Source organism: Candoia aspera, chromosome 4, assembly GCF_035149785.1.
Source record: "Candoia aspera isolate rCanAsp1 chromosome 4, rCanAsp1.hap2, whole genome shotgun sequence".
In the NCBI taxonomy this organism is placed as follows: domain Eukaryota; kingdom Metazoa; phylum Chordata; class Lepidosauria; order Squamata; family Boidae; genus Candoia; species Candoia aspera.
The window spans coordinates 62,668,791-62,688,509 of NC_086156.1; positions in this window are offsets into that span (position 1 = coordinate 62,668,791).

Here is a 19,719-nt window from a genome sequence, read left to right on the forward strand (position 1 = left end):
TTACACTTCACAGAAAGCAAAAATAATTGTTAATGGAGATCTAACAAAACCCTGTGAGATACAAAAAGGAACAAGACAGGGATGCCCACTGTCTCGTCTCTTGTTTATTTTGGTTCTTGAAATACTGTATAGAGTTATAAGACAAGATAGGAGGATTGTGGAAGTAAAGATTTAAAAAGAAACTTATAAGTTAAGGGCTTTTGCAGATGACTTGGTGTTGGTTCTGGAAGATCCTTCAAATGGAATTGAAATATTAATGGGAAAATTAAAAGAAGTTGGTATATTAGCAGGTTTCACAATTAATAGAAACAAGACAGAGATGTTAACAAAAAATCTGAACATAGAAGATCAAAGAGAATTGATGAATAAAATGGGTTTTAAGATTGAGAAAAAGGTAAAATATCTGGGTATCACTATGACAAATATGAATTGTATGTTATTTCATAATAACTATGTTAAGACATGGAATGAAGTTTAAAAAGATACTGTATGTGAAGATGGGAGAAATTGTAATTATCATTGCTGGGGAGAATTTTTGTGATAAAAATGAATGTCTTGCCTAGAATGGTATTTTTGTTTCAGACAATACCTGTTTTGGCAACTGACTGAAAATGCCTTATAGACTTATAGATCATTGTAAACGAATGGTCATTAAGCAAAGACTACCTGTATAAAATTTGAAATATTAAAGGAGATCTTTGAAGAATGGGGCCAGAAATTAGTAGTCACGATATCAACAATATCAGTAATGATGTCTACTTCTATGGATAGCCCATGTTTAAAGGATGTTAATGAAGGAATGATAGATGTGAGACAAATCTTGCTTGATGCAGAAATAGTGGAATTAGATTTTTAAAAATGTGGATTACAAGATAGAGAAGTTATTTAAAGTGGAAATACAAGTGGCAGGCCAAGAGAATGACTCAGAAAAGGACTCTTTACTGGATATACAAGAGAAGCCAGCTGAAGTTTTATAAATTAAAAGGGAAATGCAAATGATAAACCAATGAACAGGCAGATAATGTCTTTTTACTGGATTTTAAAAAGAGGCATGTTAAAGCCTCGAAGCCTAGGGGATGGGACAAAGAAGAGAGATCAAATCTCACAATATTTGAATGAACTAAAGATTAAGATTTTTAGAGGTAAAAGGAAAAAATATAAACTTAGTTTATTAGATCAAGGTTAAAATAAGACATGTTTTATGAAATTCTGGCAATCCTTTACAGACTTTTTGCTGACACCAGGATTGAAAAGTTGATGTCTTACGGATTTGCTTACAGATAAGAAATGAGATAAGATGAGAAGAAGAGAGATCTGTTTGCAACATTATAGGGGATGAAGAGCTACCAAACTTGTTTATACTTGTTGTGATGAAGATTGGAAGTGACTTCTTTATACATTTCTTTTCTTTTTCTTTATTTCATTCTTTTCTTTTTTCTTTCTTCTTTTTCACTTTTTCTTTCTTTGCACTATTTATTCTCTTTTTACTTTCCTTTATTTCTCTGAGTTTAGTTTGTATTAGTTTTTGTTGCTGTAATTAAATTTTTTAATAAAAAATTATATATACAGTATATGAAACCTGATCAGTGCAGAATAAAATGCTTACTTTCTGTGAGTTACAAATGATGCTCTGTTGAAGCAGCCTAAAATTGCATTTGCCATTTTTGCAATCACATCACACTGCTATTCCAAAATTGTTCTCACAAGTCTTAATATAATTTACAAGTAAGGGCACAAAGTAACATTTTAGTAAAGATCAAAAATAAAACCTCACATTAAAAAAATCAATGAAGTATCTTGTGAAAACTTCACTAAAGCTGTAACTATATCTGGAAAGGTTGATGGTCTTAAAGTTTGAAGGAATTGGGAGCTAGTTTTATTCTAAGGGCTAATTTGGAAACATTTCATAAGCAGAAGTTCTCTGCTCATTTGCATGTTTTAGTAACATGTATAATTAAGAAGTACAGCAATTAGGATGGGAAGTGTGACAAATATCTCTTACCAGATGAGACTTCTAGTCAGAAAAGAAAGCCAAAAAGCTGAGATTTGCCAGTTCCCATTTTCTTCAATGCTCACTAAATTCCTTACACTGATTTTAAAATCAATCTGTTTTACAAAAGCATACATGTCAGAATTTTCTTCATGTTTGGCTTCTAGTTTCAAAACAGCTAAGTCACTTTGACAATTTAAACCTTTCTCATCATGAAAATTGGTTTCTATAAGGGATTATACAAAATAGTTTAATTGGTTTCATGAATACTAACTCTTTTAATGTAACTTTAGATTTGTTAATGATGAACTTTATCAGCCACAGGTTCTCCCTGATGGGAAGATCCTGCCATATCCACTTACTTGAATAAAACCATAACAGAACAACTAAACTGAAAACAATTCCAGTGTATGCATCTTTTCTTTATGTACTACAGGTAGTTCTCACTTAACAACCATTCATTCAGCCACTGTTTGAAGTTACAACGGCACTGAATGAATGGTAGTTACAACTGGTCCTTGAAATTATGACCATTGCAGCACCCCGAGGTCATGTGTTAAAAATTCACTCACTGCATTTTCTTGTAATATATAATTTTATCAAAATAAATTTTTACATAAGATTAGAAAACTATGGAAATATAAAAGGAAAAGTAGATAATCAATAAATCCTGAAATCACCAATTCATTTTTATCCATTTACAGCAAAAAGTCCATAAAGGGTTTCCAGTCTTTTATAAAATTAATTGTTGTTCCCTCCTTAATCAAATAAGTCAATTTAGCCATTTCTGCAAGCTCTGCCATCTCCATAACCCATTCCTCCATTATGGGTATTTCTGTATTTTTCCATCTTTGTGCATATAATAGCCTTGCTGCAGTTACCATATCTAAAAACAACCACCCATGAGCCTTTTCTAGTTGACTGTCCATAAGTCCTAATGAGAAAAAAAACCCGTTTCTTCTGGATATTAATCTTTAAAACTCTCTGCATCATCATATGTATTTGTGTCCAATATCTCTTCACTTTTTCACAAGTCCACCATGGGTGATAAAATGTCCCTTCATGTTTTTCACATTGCCAACACTAATTAGAAGTACCTTTGTACATCTTAGACAATTTCTCTGCTGTCATATACCAATGGTACATCACTGTATAAAAGTTCCCTTTTAAATTGTAAGACAATGTGAATTTCAAACCTTTTAACCACATTGTCTTCCACTGATCCATTTGAATATTATAACCAAAGTTCCTGGCCCATTTTACAATTTATTATTTAACTTGCTTTTCTTCCATTTCAAATCTCAACAAAAGTTTATATGTTTTAGCAATCACATGTTCATTTGTACATAATTCATTTTCAAATTCCATTTTATCATATTCTATTCCTGGTACTTTTTATATATATTAAATCTTTCTCTTAATTGTGCATATGAAAATCATTGAAAACTAAATCCCTCTGCAGTCAATTGTTCTCTTGATTTCATCTTAACCTCTCTGTTTTCCTGTACTAGCAAATCTTTATACGTTAACCATTTTTCTTTGCCTGCTGTTTCTTTTCTGTAAAATGCTTCTTGGGCTGAGACCAACAAAAGTATTTTCTGGCATAGCCTGGGTTTGTATCCATATTTGTTATATGGCATTCCTGATATAATGATTTTTAAAATCTACCTTTACTTTAACTTTATTATACCATAAATAACCATGCTACTCAAACCTCAGACCATGTTATTCTTATTCTAAAAGTCTCTTCTTTCTTAATAACAGCCATTCCTTCATCCAAACCAAACAACAGGCAGCAAAATACAATTTAAAATCAGATAATCCCAATCCTCCTCTTTCCTTTCATCTTGGGGAATCTTATATTTAACCCTTGGTTTCTTCCTCTGCCGTATAAATCTGGATATGTACTTTTGCCACTGTTTAAACGGTGCCTCAGTTCTCAAAACAGGAAATGTCTGAAATAAGAACAATATTCTAGGTAACACATTCATTTTTATCACAGAAATTCCTCCCAACATTGATAATTGTAACTTTTCTCATCTTAATAAATCCTTCTTAATTTCATTCCATACTTTAACATAATTACTTTGAACTAACATACAATTCATGTTAGTTATTGTAATACCCAAATAGTTCACTTTTTTCTCAATCTGAAACCCAGTTTTTACAGACAATTCTTTTTGGTCTTCCACCTTCATATTCTTTGTGAAGATCTTTGTTTTCTCCTTATTAATTTTAAATCCAGCCAATGCACCAAATTCTCTTAGTTTTTCTATTAATACATCTATCCCTTCTAGAGGGTTCTCCAAAATTAAGTAATCAGCAAATGCCCTTAGTTTATATACTTCTTTTTTAACTTTCACTCCAGCAATTCTCTCATCTTGTCTTATGCCTGTATTCAAAACTTCAAGAGAGTCATAATGAATAACAGCGGTGTCAGGCTCTGCCTGCGATCCAGTAAAGACACAGACGCTAGCGTAGGCTTAGGTTCTGGTTTTATTGAGGAACAGAGTGCATGCCTTTAAAAAGCTGAGAGTGAGGGAGCGCACCGGAACAGGATTTAAATAGCCCGCGCCGGTCAGCGCTCCACCCCACCTTATTCCAGGTGCGTCCCACGAGTCCCACCGGTTTCATCCCTGTCAGGTGAGAGGTCGTTCAGCCCCCTGCGCCCCGGGCATCGCCTCGATCGCCTTCCTGAACGGTAATGATTCATTGCTGGGCAATCAGGCTCTTAATCCTTTGACAGCTCAGGCACGCCTCTCTTGTTGTTAGTCAATTGCTTGTTGGCAACTTTGTATCGCTGTCTTCCACGCCGCTGGTCTCGGTTGTTACTTAGTTTCCTGCACCTGTTGCTTTCCTTTGTGTTTCATAGTTGCCTTTGCCTTAATCTGCCAGGGACCCATTTCCCTGTATTGTCATGCAAGCCGTTGCGATGTCACAAGCATCACAACGGTGATCATGACATACTGCCCCCCTTTAGGAAATCGCCGAGGGTTTGGAGGGATAGGCAGTATGGAAGGTGTGGATCAGGTCGGGAGCCTGGATGCCGCGGGCAGCGACCCACTCAGGGTGTGGGAAGTGTTTCCATTTGACTAGGTACTGGAGGGAGCCCCGCAGCTTGCAGTAGTCTAGTACCTCCTTGACCTCGAAGTGTTGCTGTTCGTCTATCATCACTGATGGGGGGGTGGCGTGTGTGGGTGCCACCGGGAGGGGTCACTTGCTGGCTTAAGTAAGCTGCAGTGGAACACTGGGTGCAGCTGCTTTAAATTATGGGGCAGGTCCAAGCGCACCGTGACTGGGTTCATGATTTGTGTCCCCTGGAATGGCCCAATAAATTTGGGGGCCAGTTTCTTAGACGGTTGCGGTGATTTGATGAATCTGGTGGATAGGTAGACCAGGTCCCCTACTCGAAACGTTGGTTGTTGGTGCCGGTGTTTGTCTGCTTGCAGTTTGTATGCGGTTTGCGCCTCTTTAAGCGCGTCCTTGATGACCAGCCAGGAATCTGCAAGTTTTGCACCCCAATCACAGTCGGCCACTGCTGGGGACAGGGGCTGGGGTAGCTCAGGGATGGGGACGAACTCCCAACCCGACACCACCCCAAAGGGGGTTTGTCCTGTGCTTTGATGTATCGCGTTGTTGTATGAGACCTCTGCAAACGGGAGTAGGTCCACCCAGTCGTCCTGGTGGTAGTTTATATAGGAGCGGAGAAATTGCTCCAGTGTGGCATTGAGGATCTCTGTAGATCCGTCCATCTGGGGATGCCAGGAGGTTGACAGGGCTTGCTGGGTGCCTATCAGTTTCAAAAAAGCCCGCCAAAACCTCGAGGTAAATTGTGTGCCCCTATCAGTCACCAAGCGGGAGGGGCACCCGTGGAAGCGGTACACGTGTACCAGGAAAAGTTTCACCAGCTGTTCTGCTGACAGGATCGAGGCGCAGGGGATGAAATGGGCTTGTTTTGAGAAGTAGTCTTTGACTGCCCAAATGACCGTTTTCTTTTGGCTAGGTGGTAAGTCCACAATGAAATCCATTGAGATTTCATCCCAAGGGCAGGAGGGTTCAGCCACGGGTTGCAGCAGCCCCTGGGGTTTACCAGCCGGTCGCTTGGCCATCACACACACCGGGCAGGACGCCACATACATTTTGACGTCCTTCCTCATCGAGGGCCACCAAAACTGTCACCAAGCTAGGTGTAGGGTTTTTAGGAACCCGAAGTGACCAGCCTGTTTGCTGTCATGCGATCTGCTAAGGATCGTCGGTCTTTGAGAGTCAGGAATGTATAACCTTCCCTCCGCCCATGTGAGGTCCTGTTCCATGGTTACTTTGTTAGGGTTGGCAAGGAGCCAGGGGTCAGATTTTATTGCTGTTATAAAATCTGCCTGTAGCCCACCTGGCATCTGTGGTTGCCTGCGCCTTGGGGCTGGTTGCGCCGGAGTCATTTGCAAGGGGGGGGCAGGCTGTCCCCGAGCATGTCCCCGGGTGACAGCTGCCAGACCCAGCTGGGAGTCAGAGAGCACAGTCCCGATGATGTCGGAGATAGGCTCTGCATCCTGGGGTAGTCGGGAGAGTGCGTCTGCCAGGAAATTCTTTTTTCCTGGGATAAACTTCAGCTGGAATTTGAACTGGCTGAAGAACTGAGCCCAGCATATCTGTTTGGAACTGAGGTGCCGGGGCGTACAGAGTGCCTCGAGATTGCGGTGGTCTGTCCAGACCTCAAACAGGCAAGTCGCCCCTTCCAAAAGGTGACACCAAGCCTCCACTGCTGCTTTAACTGCAAAGGCTTCCTTTTCCCACATGTGCCAGCACCTCTCTGTCTCTGAAAATTCCTAGAGAGATAGGCGCATGGCTTCAGGATTCCAGCGGAATCCGTTTGCAGTAGGATGGCCCCAATTGAGAAGTCAGAGGCGTCCGCCTGCACCACAAAAGGCCGTTCAGGGTCTGGGTGAGACAGGATTGGCTCTGCTGTGAACAGCGCTTTTAGCCTGTCAAAAGCAGTTTGACAGTCGGGAGTCCAATTAAGCACGGCCCCTGGGTTTTTGACCTTGTGCGTCTCCCCAATGCCTTTGGTCTTTAGTAAATTGGTTAAGGGCAGGGCAATTTCTGCGAACCCCCTTGCGAAGGACCTATAGAAGTTCGCGAACCCAAGGAAGCTTTGAAGCTGGCACCTTGTGCGTGGGCGCTCCCAGCTCAAAACTGCCTGAACCTTCGCGGGGTCCATCTCTATGCCCTTGTCAGAGATTCTGTACCCTAAGTAGTCCAAGCGCGACTTGTGGAATTCGCACTTGGACAGCTTAGCGTAGAGTTTGGCTTTCCGGAGCTTAGTGAGAACTTGTCTCACTAATCTCTCGTGTTCCCTCTGAGTCCTTGTGTAGATTAGGACATTGTCTAGGTAAACTAGTATGCCCTTGAACAGATGTTCATGCAGCACCTCATTGATGAGTTGCATGAAGACCCCCGGGGCCCCCGCAAGACCAAAATGCAGTACCTTGTACTGGAAGGAGCCCAAGGGACAGTTGAACGCTGTTTTCCACTCGTCCCCCTCCCTGATGCGAATTCTGTAGTACGCCTCATGGAGGTCGAGTTTGGAAAACACCCTTCCCTTTGACAAGTGTGCCAGCATGTCTTTTACAAGGGGAAGGGGGTATTTGTTGGATAGGGAGGCCGAATTTAATCCGCGGTAATCTGTGCATAGTCTCAGGGTGCCGTCCTTCTTTTCTCGGAATAGGACGGGTGCTCCAACCGGCGAGTTTGCCGGTTCGATGAAGCCCCTGGAGAGGTTTTTGTCCAAAAATTCTCGCAGTGCTGCCAATTCCCTCTGGGTCATGGGGTAGATTTTGGGCTTGGGCAATGGGACGTCCGGGAGCAGTTCGATTGCACAGTCCGTCTTGCGATGGGGGGGTAATTGGTCTGCCTCCTCTTCCCCGAAGACGTCTGCGAAGTCCGAGCATTGCTCCAGCAGTCCTTCTGTGGGGCGGGGTGTGGGTTTGGTCAACGATTTCTGCCCTCCCCGCAGTCAGAGCAGAGGATTTCTCCTTTGTTGGTGCTTGGTAGACCCCGTCCTCGAACATTATGGAGCAGGTCCTCCAATTTATGCAGGGGTTGTGGCGTGCTAGCCAGGGGATCCCCAGCACCATGATGGGCTTCCCCACCGGGGTTACCACAAAGTCTATGGACTCCCTGTGGGTGCCCATTTTCAGGGTGACCTTTCTTGTACCCTGGGTGGCCAGTCCCCCCCCCCCTGCTGTAGAGCCATCGAGTTGTTGGAACACCAGTGGTTTAGGGAGGGGGGAGCAGGGCAGTTTTAGTGCGGCGACAATGTCTGGGTGGATTAGGTTTCTGGAGCACCCAGAGTCCACCAGAGCTTCAACCGCGATGGCTCTAGAGCCGTAAGTCAGTTCAATTTTCCCTGCCAGGATGGAGCAATCTTCACTCACCCTGGGGTTGTCACGCCCCTCCTTTACCACCTGCCCGGCGGTGCTGCTTAGGGCAGGTGGGAGGCGTTTCCCGCCAGCTGATCCTGGGCGTCAACCACGTCCCCTGTGAGGTAGGTGTCCTCTTCCTCGTCCAGGGTCGCTAGCACTCCTGTCAGCCGTCTGGGAGGGTTGGGTAGCTTGTGCGGCGCCTTCGGTGTTGGTCTGGGCGGGCGATCCGTCATCCTGTCCTTGAAGTATTCAGCTGCCTGGAGGCCCGTCTTCTCACACCTGGCACATTCCCCGCAGGCAAACCGCCATTGTTGCTCTGCATCCCAGGTCGGGCCCGAATGTGGGACTGGTCCTCTCCCGCTGGGAGGGGTTCTGTCGTTCGTGGTTGCTAACATGAAGGTGCGCTGGGCGTGCTCAGCCTTTCCGGCCAGACAAATCCACCCGTGTAGGGAGTCTGGGTCATCCCTATAGAGTGCCCATTGTAGCACCTCTCGGTTGAGGCCATCCTTGAACATGTCAATCAAGGTGGCCTCAGACCATTCTGGGATTTTACCCGCTAGGACCTTGAACTCGAGAGCGTAGTCTGCCACCGCTTTTTTCCCTTGGCGAAGACCTTTTAGGGTACTCTTGGCCCTTTCCTTTGCCAGGGGGTCTTCGAAGTAATGTTTGAGCATGGCTAGGAAGTTGTGAAAGGTGGCCAGGGCTGGGGCTCCAGACTCCGACATCTGGACGTACCAGTCCGCAGCCCTGCCTTTGAGTTTCGTGGCCACTGCCGAGATTTTGGACGCTTCCGTCTCAAAGCAATGTCCATACTGGGCCATGTAGTTTCTGGCGTTCGTCAGGAAGAATGACAGGTTCGTGGGGTCTCCGTCAAATTTCACGGGGAAGTCCTTGGCGAATCCCCCAACTTGCGAGACCCCCACCTGTGGGTGGTTAGGGATGAACCCCACCGGGCTGGGACCACGAAGCCCTGCGAAAGAGTCCTGTGCTTGGCCCCTTCCTCTTGTGGTTGTCGATGGGGTGGGTAGGGTGCCCCGATCCCCTCTTGCCCCCTGTGCAGCAGCAGTCTTTGTGAGCTCGCTCACCACCAATGCCATGGACTGGAGCATGTGTTCCAGGGCTCGTACCTTGGCTTCCAGGGCGCTGACCCTGTCCGGTATGACGGGGTCGTCCGTCATCGGTGCTGCCGATTGCTGCCCGATCGGCAGTCCTGCGACTCCTTGCTCGGGTGTTTGGGGGTAGTGGAGTCTCCAGGTGGTGTAGGATGTCCCTGTCTGGGGTCCTGCTCTGCCGTCCCACGTGAAGAGTTGTTGGGCCCTGACTTCGGCTTCCGTCGGGGCTCTACAGTCCGGGCTGGAGCTCCAGGTCTGGAACTGGGGTGTGGTGTGGGCAGGGATGGAGCCCGTGTCCCATCTCGGGTGCACCGACTCTAGCAGCTGTCGGGTCGTCTCCCCCTCTTGTGTTGCGTCCTTCGTGCCTCCGGTGTGAAGCGCCGACTCCATGGCCATCCCCGGTTCCGTCATCGCCGGTGTTTTCTCCCGCGGAAAAATTTTTTTCCCAGTGGAGACTGGCGAGGTTCGTTTTTGAGACTCTCAGCTTTATGTCAGGCTCTGCCTGCGATCCAGTAAAGACACAGATGCTAGCGTAGGCTTAGGTTCTGGTTTTATTGAGGAACAGAGTGCATGCCTTTAAAAAGCTGAGAGTGAGGGGAGCGTGCCGGAACAGGATTTAAATAGCCCGCACCGGTCAGCACTCCACCCCGCCTTATTCCAGGTGCGTCCCTCGAGTCCCACCGGTTTCGTCCCTGTCAGGTGAGAGGTCGTTAAGCCCCCCTGCACCCCAGGCGTCGCCTCAATCGCCTTCCTGAACGGTAATGATCCATTGCCAGGCAATCAGGCTCTTAATCCTTTGACAGCTCGGGCGCGCCTCTCTTGTTGTTAGTCAATTGCTTGTTGGCAACTTTGTATCGCTGTCTTCCACGCCGCCGGTCTCGGTCGTTACTTAGTTTCTGTTGAGTTTTTCCTACTAACGATTAAGACTGCTATTGTGCCTAATCATTTTGGCCAGGTTAAAAGGTTGTATTAGATTGTCTCCTCTCACATGCTTCATGCAAAATAGCCTGGGGGGAGGAAACCTGCCCGGACTTGTTCTTACTTCCTCTTTTCTCTCTGCCGGCAATGTAGCCGAGCAAGGCTTGCTCCAAAGGGAGCTAAGTCCTTTAAATGTTTTGCTTTTGTTTTTGCTTTCTGTAAATAAATTATTTTTATAGAAATGCTTGGTGTGTGTCTGTTTTGACCTCTCCTGGGCTAAAGGCTTTCCCAGCATCTGCCAACAGTTTCCTGCACTGTTGCTTTCCTTTGTGTTTCATAGTTGCCTTTGCCTTAATCCGCCAGGGCCCCATTTCCCTGTATTGTCATGCGAGCCGTTGCGATGTCACAAGCATCGCAACGGTGATCATGACAAGCGGTGAATGTGGGCATCCTTGCCTTATTCCTTTCTGTATTTCACAGGGCCTAGTCAGTTTCCCATTCACAATTTTTGTGCCATTGATTTCACCCATACAGTTTTCTCCAAAGTATGTATCTTCCAAATTTTTAAACAGAAAAGTCCAATTTAAATTGTCAAAAGCTTTCTCTGCATCAAGGAATATTAAAGCAGCTTGTTTTTTTATTGTGTTGCTCCAAGTACTCTAATATATTAAGAACATTTCTAATATTGTCTCTTAATTGTCTCTTATATAAAAAAGCACATTGATCTTCATGGATAAAATCTTGTAGAACATTTTTCAGCTAAAATAGTCATGAATATTTTATAGTCATTGTTCTATAATGATACTGGTCTATAGCTTTTCGGTAAAGTCAAATCTGTTTATGATGGTAGATGTTATCCCATTTGTGTATGAAAATCACCACAGTCCCTAGATTTGTAAATATAAGATCTGTATCATAGTGGAGGGCATGTAGTGAACTGGATTATAATGGTTTCAGATGAATATGCCTGTGATCTTGCATTGTTGCTCCTTGGGCTACCTTGGGCTGCCTGAAAATAATTTCTGTAGACTCACTGGAGTTAGTTCTGGAACTTTCACTAAAGCAGGCAGCAGAAAAATTTGCTCCTAAGTGTCTTTCATCTGATCAGTAGAAAAGACATAACATAGAAAATAACATGTTTGTTGGGCATTTTATGCATAAACACTGTTGTTAGATGTCAGGGAGCTGAAATCAAGAGTTTAGTGAGCCAGAAATGGATTCTTTATCTCTATAAAATTCAGAGATGTTCATTTGAGGAAGGAACAATAGGCAAATTGAGCCAGCAATATTCCTTGTCCTAGGAAGCAGAGAGCTAATGATTCCACCCCTTTACCAGATTTGCTGCATTTCTCAATTGGAATTACTTGTTGCCCAGCAACATTACCATAATTATAATTGTGATATATTGTGAGCTGGTTTAGATTAAACTTTATTGTGCAAAAGTGGCATACATGTAAATGGAAGAAATACAGCTTCTATTAATCTACAAAATGGAGGAAGAGAAGAGTAGCAGGCATATTCTATTGCCTCTGTTAATAAACTGTCCATGGTCCTCTCCAGTTATCACTGGCAGCTATTCCATTAAATTATCTAAACAGCTGCTCATTGTACACAGTGCAGTTCTAAGAAGCAGTGCTTGTTTGTTTACAGTTTCTCCATATCTATCTATTGTGCAGAGGCTAACTAAAATCAGTCTTACTACTAATCTCTGTTAAGCATTCTGAGGGACTTTTAGTAGAATTTACTATGAAGTAAGAATGGCAAAATGGGGTAATTTGGAACTTTTTCAAGACTGGATAAGGGCATGATGAAGTAGTAAAATGCTTAAGATCTTAAACCAGTAGTGGATAATATTTGAAGGTCAACTTCCAAAATTGTATCAGGAAAACATTCCTAGAAGTGGGTGGGGCATATACCTTAAGTTATATCAGTATATATAACTCTATAAACCTTTCTGAAAATAAGCAGGAATTACTTAAAATGGGATACTTTCTCTGGAGGGTTCTGAAAGGCTTCTGAAAGGCTTCACTGACATGTTTATATTTGCCTCATGTCATTGTGAAGTGACTTATAGATTGTGAAGTGCATTATAGACCATGCAGGCTGAGTTTAAGTGTTAGCCACTTAGTAGGGGCTTGGTGGACAGTATAAAAGCTTTTAGTAGGCCTACACCAGGGTAGGGAACCTGCAGCCATAAGGCCACATGCTGTTTAATTTCATGCAGCACTCAGTTAAATTGTAAAGCTCTCTGCGAGAGATCTGTTTAGACTTTTGATAAAACTATCTGTCCCTTCACCACAGCATGTTGTAGAGGTAAAAAACCGAGGAAGATGTTGGAAAGAATCTGGGCATCCCCACCCACTTTTAGCTTTGTCTATTGCTTTCTTCATCTCTGCTCACAATGCAGCCTAAACAGATAATTCCTGAGAAAAAGTGTAATTACTTCCTCTGCTCAGGCTCTTAGGAAAATCAAGCATTGTAGATTGAAAAGTAGCCAAAATAATGCTTATTTTTAAAAAGAGACAGGGGCCTCATTAAAGCGAGAGAGCTAAATAACTTGGCAGAAAAGTGTTGCTTAAATAATATCAGATATATACAAGACCAAGTCTTGCTGAAGAAAAATCAGCATGGCTTTATTGAAGGCAAATGTTTTCACTGACCTATTAAAAAAATCTTCTGAGAGCACCAACAAGCACAAGGACAGAGTTAATTTGGGGCAGCATGGCTGACTTTGACTTTCAAATGCTTTTGGCGAAGTCCCTTCCCAAAAACTGAGTAGATTTAGCAGTCATGAAATAAAAAAGAATTGTTTTATGGATTGGGAACTACTTAAAGAACAGGAAATAGAGAATAAAAATAAATCACATGCTTTGTAATGAAGAATTATCAAGAGTGGAATGCCTAGGGGTCTCTATTAGGACTAATGGTATTAAATTGCTCAGAAATGATCTCTGAGCAGTAAACTAAAGACAGTATCAACTTATTTTAGAATTTTAATCTCACATATGCATTGTCTAAAATGACAGTGGACAAGAAAGCAAGGGATACTGAGAACATATATGATAAATTCATTTTCACATTAAGAATCAAAAGGAATTTGATTTAAAATAAAAATACCAATAATGAAGTGCATTTACACAAATAAATGGTTGCAGCCACATTTTGAAAACTGGGTAAGTATCTCAGAAGCAACATGTCAGGGGCAGGCAAACATGGATATTCCAGTGTTAATATTAGTTTTGTGAACTTCTGGATTACCACAATGAAAAACAGAATGCTGGACTTTATAGGTCTTTGTTGTGATCCAGCACAACTTTTCTTGTTATTTTTCCCTACAGTAGTTGATACTGGATTGAGAAAGATTTGGGGCTGAACTAGATTACATATATACTTAATCTACACATTTGCTAAACAGAGAAGGGGCAGGTTGAGCACAATCATAAGGTTGCAAATGGTAGCAGCTGGCAACCAAAAACAGAAGCACTTTTGTAAAGAAAAAAGAAAAACAATTTGGAATCTTCACCATTTTATTCAGAAAAAATAGATGTTTCACAATGCATAAAACTGCACAGATAAAGCAAGGTGAAGAATAATCCACAAATTAAAAATCAATCCATTGGATCCACATTTTTTCTGATCAAGCAAATGAGCAACATTCTCAATAAAAGTTGAATTGAGGCAAACTAACATTCAGAGAAGAAGTGAGGGGAGGAGAGAGAGTGAATAACACACATTTTCTTTAGCTCTTGCTTTCTTGTGAGAGCAAAAAGAGAAGATTATGATCCACAAACAATTATATATGACAACATTCTTGGTGAGTTTTGCTGCAAAAACCTTTTAAAAATAGGTTTTATTGATTAAATGATGTAAAATTTTCAAAATTCCATGGCCTATAGCTTTGAAAAAGGATTATTTCATTTTCTTTCCCACAGTCCTAGGCATACACCTATGCATGTGTATTCACTCCCACAGACATACATGCAGACTACTACTGCTAACACTCCCCTCCCCTCTTCCTTGGGAGACAAGAATAATTTGAAGGAAAACAGCTTAAAATGCTCTGGCCATCTTACCTCAGCTGAAACTTTAAAGGCAAAGTTTCTTCAAGCCATTTCAGCCTCGCAATTTTCTTTGCAATGCTGACTAATCAACTACAGCTGATCTGGTGATAGGGTTCTCCCCTCTTCCCTGTAGGGCAGACGAAGAGTTACAAATTATCTTGTGACAGCTGGATTCTAGGCTTCTCGGCCCCAGAGGTTTCCAGGCCTAGGGTCACTGGAAGGGGATAAAGATGCCTCCTTATCAATCTCCAGGGTGTCTCTTTGTAAATTTGTGAGGGTTCCATTGTGGGAAACAAGCGGTCTACACACAAACACACCACGATCATGAACCTGCATACTGCTGATGTAGAGAAGCATTTCACATGACACATACACATAGCTGTACAATAATCATTCAGAAAGATACATACACTTTCTTCTTCACTCCTCAGTCCCTTTCTTGATTGGTTGCTGTTTTCTTGCATCTCTTATACATGTACACTGTTTCAAACAAATAACTTGCTGCTGTTTTGACTAGCATAAATGTGTTCATTGTTGACTCAGGGTAAGAACAATTGGATTCCTATCTTGGGATATGTGCATAGAGCCAGTTTGATGTAGTGGCTAAAGGTGCTGCCCAGAAACCAGGAGACTGTGAGTTCTGGGCCTCCCTTAGGCATGAAAGTCATCTGGGTAACTTTGGGCCCATCATTGTCTCTCAGCCCAACCCACCTCACAAGGTTGTTGTTGTGGGGAAAATAGGAGGCAGGAGTAGAAGTAGTCCTTGTTTAGCGACTACCCCATTTAGCGGTCGTTCACTATTACGATGGCATTAAAAAAGTGACTTTACAACCAGTCCTCGCATTTATGACCTTTGCAGGTCTGTAAACCAAATGAAAGCTGAAGTAAGATCATAAACATAGTTGTGGTTCCACTCAGTGACCTCTTTGCTTAACGACTGAGTTGCTGGTCCCAACTGTAGAAGGTGTTCTGAACTGTGTGGCCTTCCTGGCTGACTGGCCTGCTTTCCCTTCCCTGCTCCTCCCCCATCATGCACAGCCTAAAATGCTTTCTAGAGAGCTTGAATACCTGAATCAAGTAACAGGCAGACTCAGGTTGGCTCCAATTTTCCAAAAGAAACAAATAAATAAAATAAAATAAAAAATAGCTCAGAAAAGCAATTTTTCAACATGTAGCTCCACAGGCAGCGCATAGTAGCTTGAAGCAGCTACAAAAGACCATTTTGGATGCAGCACCCACTTTCAGAAAGTGCTTCAATTACTATGTCAGTTTTGTATGAGAGTATTCTATGAAGTATCAACAGATTAGCTACTAAGTTTTAAAGTGAAGAAGATAAACAATTCCCTGATTTATCAGTTTAATTTAATATGCTTCATGGATGTAGATAGTTTGCCTTGCAAGTTTGTAAACTGATAGGCAGTATAAAGCCTAACACTACCTGCTTAGTTTAAAACAAAGCTAGATCTTTTCTTTTGCTATTCTAATGTGTGTATGTTGACAATAAGATATGATAAAAACAAAACACTTCAACTTTTGTACTGCATCTTTCAAGCAGTACAATAAAACCAGATTTACAGCTTCAAAAGAAGATTAATCATAGATCAGAATGAAATCAATCACAATGAAGCATGCACTGAATTGACTTATTTTCAGGATTATGAAGATTTCAGAGAATGGTTGTCATTTATTTCCCCACAGTTAGAACTCTTTATAATAGAACTAATAGATCCAGACATCCGGAGACGCAAGCTAAACACTGATGATATCCTATGTCATGAAATCTATTTCTGTCCTAAAAAAAACATGAATATAGGGGAACTTGCTCAAGTAGTCCTTTGTTTTTTTATTTTTGTTTTCCTTTAGCCACTCAGTCAATTCTTTGTGAGGATTCTAATTTGTGGAGACTGTGGAATATTTAGGTGTGTCAGAGACTCCACATAAAGTTACCATGCTCTGATCTTACAGAGAGTCTGAAGTTGGATGCTTTCTAATTGCACCAATCCATATCATATTAATACAGAGGCTGTATTTAGATTTGATTTTATTCAGTGCCTGTAAACAGCTATAATACCATCGATACCATTAACCATGGTATCCTTTTGGGATGGCTCAGGGAGTTGGAGGTGGGCAGCATGGTCTTACGCTGGTTCACCTCCTTCCTCCAGGGCCAATCCCAATCGGTGGTGGTTGGGAGCGAGAGATCCGACCCTCAGCCCCTTCTTTGTGGGTTGCCACAGAGTTCAGTACTCTCTCCGCTCCTTTTCAACATCTACATGAAACCGCTGGATGAGATCATCCATCACCACAGGGTGAGGTATCATCAATATGCGGCTGTTACCCAATTGTATATCTCCAACTGGGGTGAGGTAAGTGATGCTGTGACTGCCCTCTCATGGTGTCTGGGGCTGTAGGGGTCTGGATGGGGAGCAACAGGCTTCAACTGAACCCTGGTAAGACGGAGTGGTTGTGAGTTAATGGCTCTTCCGTATCTGGGACTTTGACATCTTTGGTTCTAGATGGGGTTGCACTGCCCCAGACAGACCCGGTACATAATCTGTGGGTCCTCCTGGACTCATGGCTCCTGCTCAAAGAGCAGGTGGCAGCCTTGACCAGGAGAGCCTTTGCGAAGCTACGTGCTGTGTACCAGTTACACCCCTTCCTGGATCAGGAGGCCCTTTGAACAGTCACTCATGCCCTTGTTATCTCTCATATAGACTATTGCAATGTGCTCTACATGGAGCTACCCTTGAAAAGTATCCGGAAGCTTCAGCTGGTCCAGAATGCAGCCACGTGGGCTGTTTTTGGTGCCCCTAGAAGAGCACATGTAACACCATTGCTGCCCGAGCTGCACTGGGTACCAGTTTGCTTCTGGGTCCAATTCAAGGTGTTGGTTATTACCTTTAAAGACCTACATGACATGGGCCTAGGTTATCTGAGGGACTGCCTCTTCCCCATTACATCAGCCCGCCCCACCTGATCATGCAGAGAGGGCATGCTGCAGACCCCAACTGTGAGAGAATTCTGTCTGGCAGGGTCCAGGAAGCGGGCCTTCTCTGCAGTAGCTTCCACCCTGTGGAACATGCTGCCCCCAGAGGTGAGACTGGCCCCATTGTTCCTGGCCTTCAGGAGAAGTCTGAAGACCTGGCTCTGCCGCCTCGCCTGGGGCGGAGAGGGGAATAGATCTACATGGGGATGGCTGCTTTAGACTACTTCTCCCACATATGGACTGGTTTACATTCTTCTGCCACTTGGACTTCTTATTTTTTACTCTTATTTATACTTATTTATTAGAATAATTTATATTTATATTTATAGATTTTATTGTGTGGTTATTGTGTTAATTGATTATTGTAAACCACCCAGAGTCCCCCGATGGGAGGAGATGGGTGGGGAGAAATTGAATGAATGAATGAATGAATGAATGAATGAATGAATGAATAAATAATACTTCTAAAGGCCATAATGTAAGAGTCACCTTTAGTTTCTGTATTCAGCAGCCAAACTATGACCAAATAGACCACCACAGCCAGTGGTTACCCTCTTAACCATATTTTCTTATGCTCTAATGCTGTCTGAATCATGATAGCCCAATAGAGAAAAATTACACCCATATGTGCTAAGATAGTGCTATTGAACTTCACTTACTCCACGTTAGCTGTTCCTAGTCAACCTTTTATGTCCCATCATCTTCTTGTCAGTCATTTTTAATCCCATATTTTGTTTTTTCCCTCTCTCATTCCCTGCCTTAGTATTTTGCTTGAATCTTCAGCTTAGGAGACCTAAGCTATCTTGTACGTAGCACACTCAAGGTAGAGCTATGGACAAGTTGTAGAATGGTATGAAATGTTCAGTGTGCATGTTTTATTCTGTTTGAATGCTCTGGTTTAGCACTATGCACATCAGTTCAATGAAGTTGAGAAAGACAGCCCTTTTTGATTTTACCAGTTTCACAAATGATAATTTCATAGGACTTTATTTACCAAATTTATTTTTAAACATTTAATTTCAGTTGTTGGTATAGAGAGTGGCATTCAAAGCAAAGTGCACTGATAGCAGAATGATGACAAACCTGCTGACATCATGTCACAAATGTACTTGTGTCCTCATATCCTAACACAAGGACATAAATTGCAATATTTGTATCAAGACATCATAAGCACATTTCATTGTTTTCCCCACCTGCCTTGCCTCCCTACAGGGATGCTCATGTGGTCAAATATTGGGATGTCATACTGTTGTCTGGGAAAGAAGCCAGAAGGTAATAATAAATTGTCTTTTCCCAGTATATACTTGGAGAAAATAAGAATGGTTAAATATGTGATATAGCAAATGTGAGAACTGTTGCTGCCCATGATGGCGTTGGGGGGAAAGCTTTGAGGAAGGCACCTGAACCCTTGTGGATAAATTGGATCAACTTGGCAGATCAGAGGTTCCCCATTGCTCTTAAAATCATTTCATTATTTACAATTTACAATATGCTACATCCCTTTGTAACTCTGAAATGGCCATAGGTTTAATAGTTTTCCTTCCTAACTTATGCCCATCACATTTCCCCAAGACTGCTCTTATTTTCCCTACTAAAATAATTCCCTTTCAAATTTCCATTTCCCCATACAAATCCTAATCCAGGCTAGTTAGAATACTTAATATTTTTTTCTGTACAGTATTTAGTTTAGGAAATATTTGCTTTCTTTCATAACTGATCATGAGAAATAGTTATGTGGTCATAATCAACATAACTTTATGTATGGTCCCTAGTGGGCACATTTGGACTTGGTGGAGTACAATAAGAACACTTGGATCCTCAAAAACCAAAATTGCCAGAAAGCAAACAGGTGAGGCTGCAAGGCACCATTCCCTATGGCACCATTTTATTTCTAGCATACTTTTCCAGGCACACTTTCAAACAAAGTACCAGCTTGCAACCAGCTACTATTTTATTGTCTTTGGGGCCCAGAGATATTATTGGGAATACAAATTATGCTTAAGGTTAATACTTTGCTTAGGAACATGCTAACCTCCTATCTATTTTTAAAATTAAAATAATACTTACAAAAATAAAAACAGGTGGCATAGGGAATCTGGCAAGTGCTAAGGGAGTTTATGGTGTTTATGGTCACTTGTTTATGGTCACTTGTTCTCCATGAATATAATGAGGAAGATGCAGGAATATAATGAGGAAATTTCTGATTTGGTATGTGCTGAGAAAAATTTTGGTT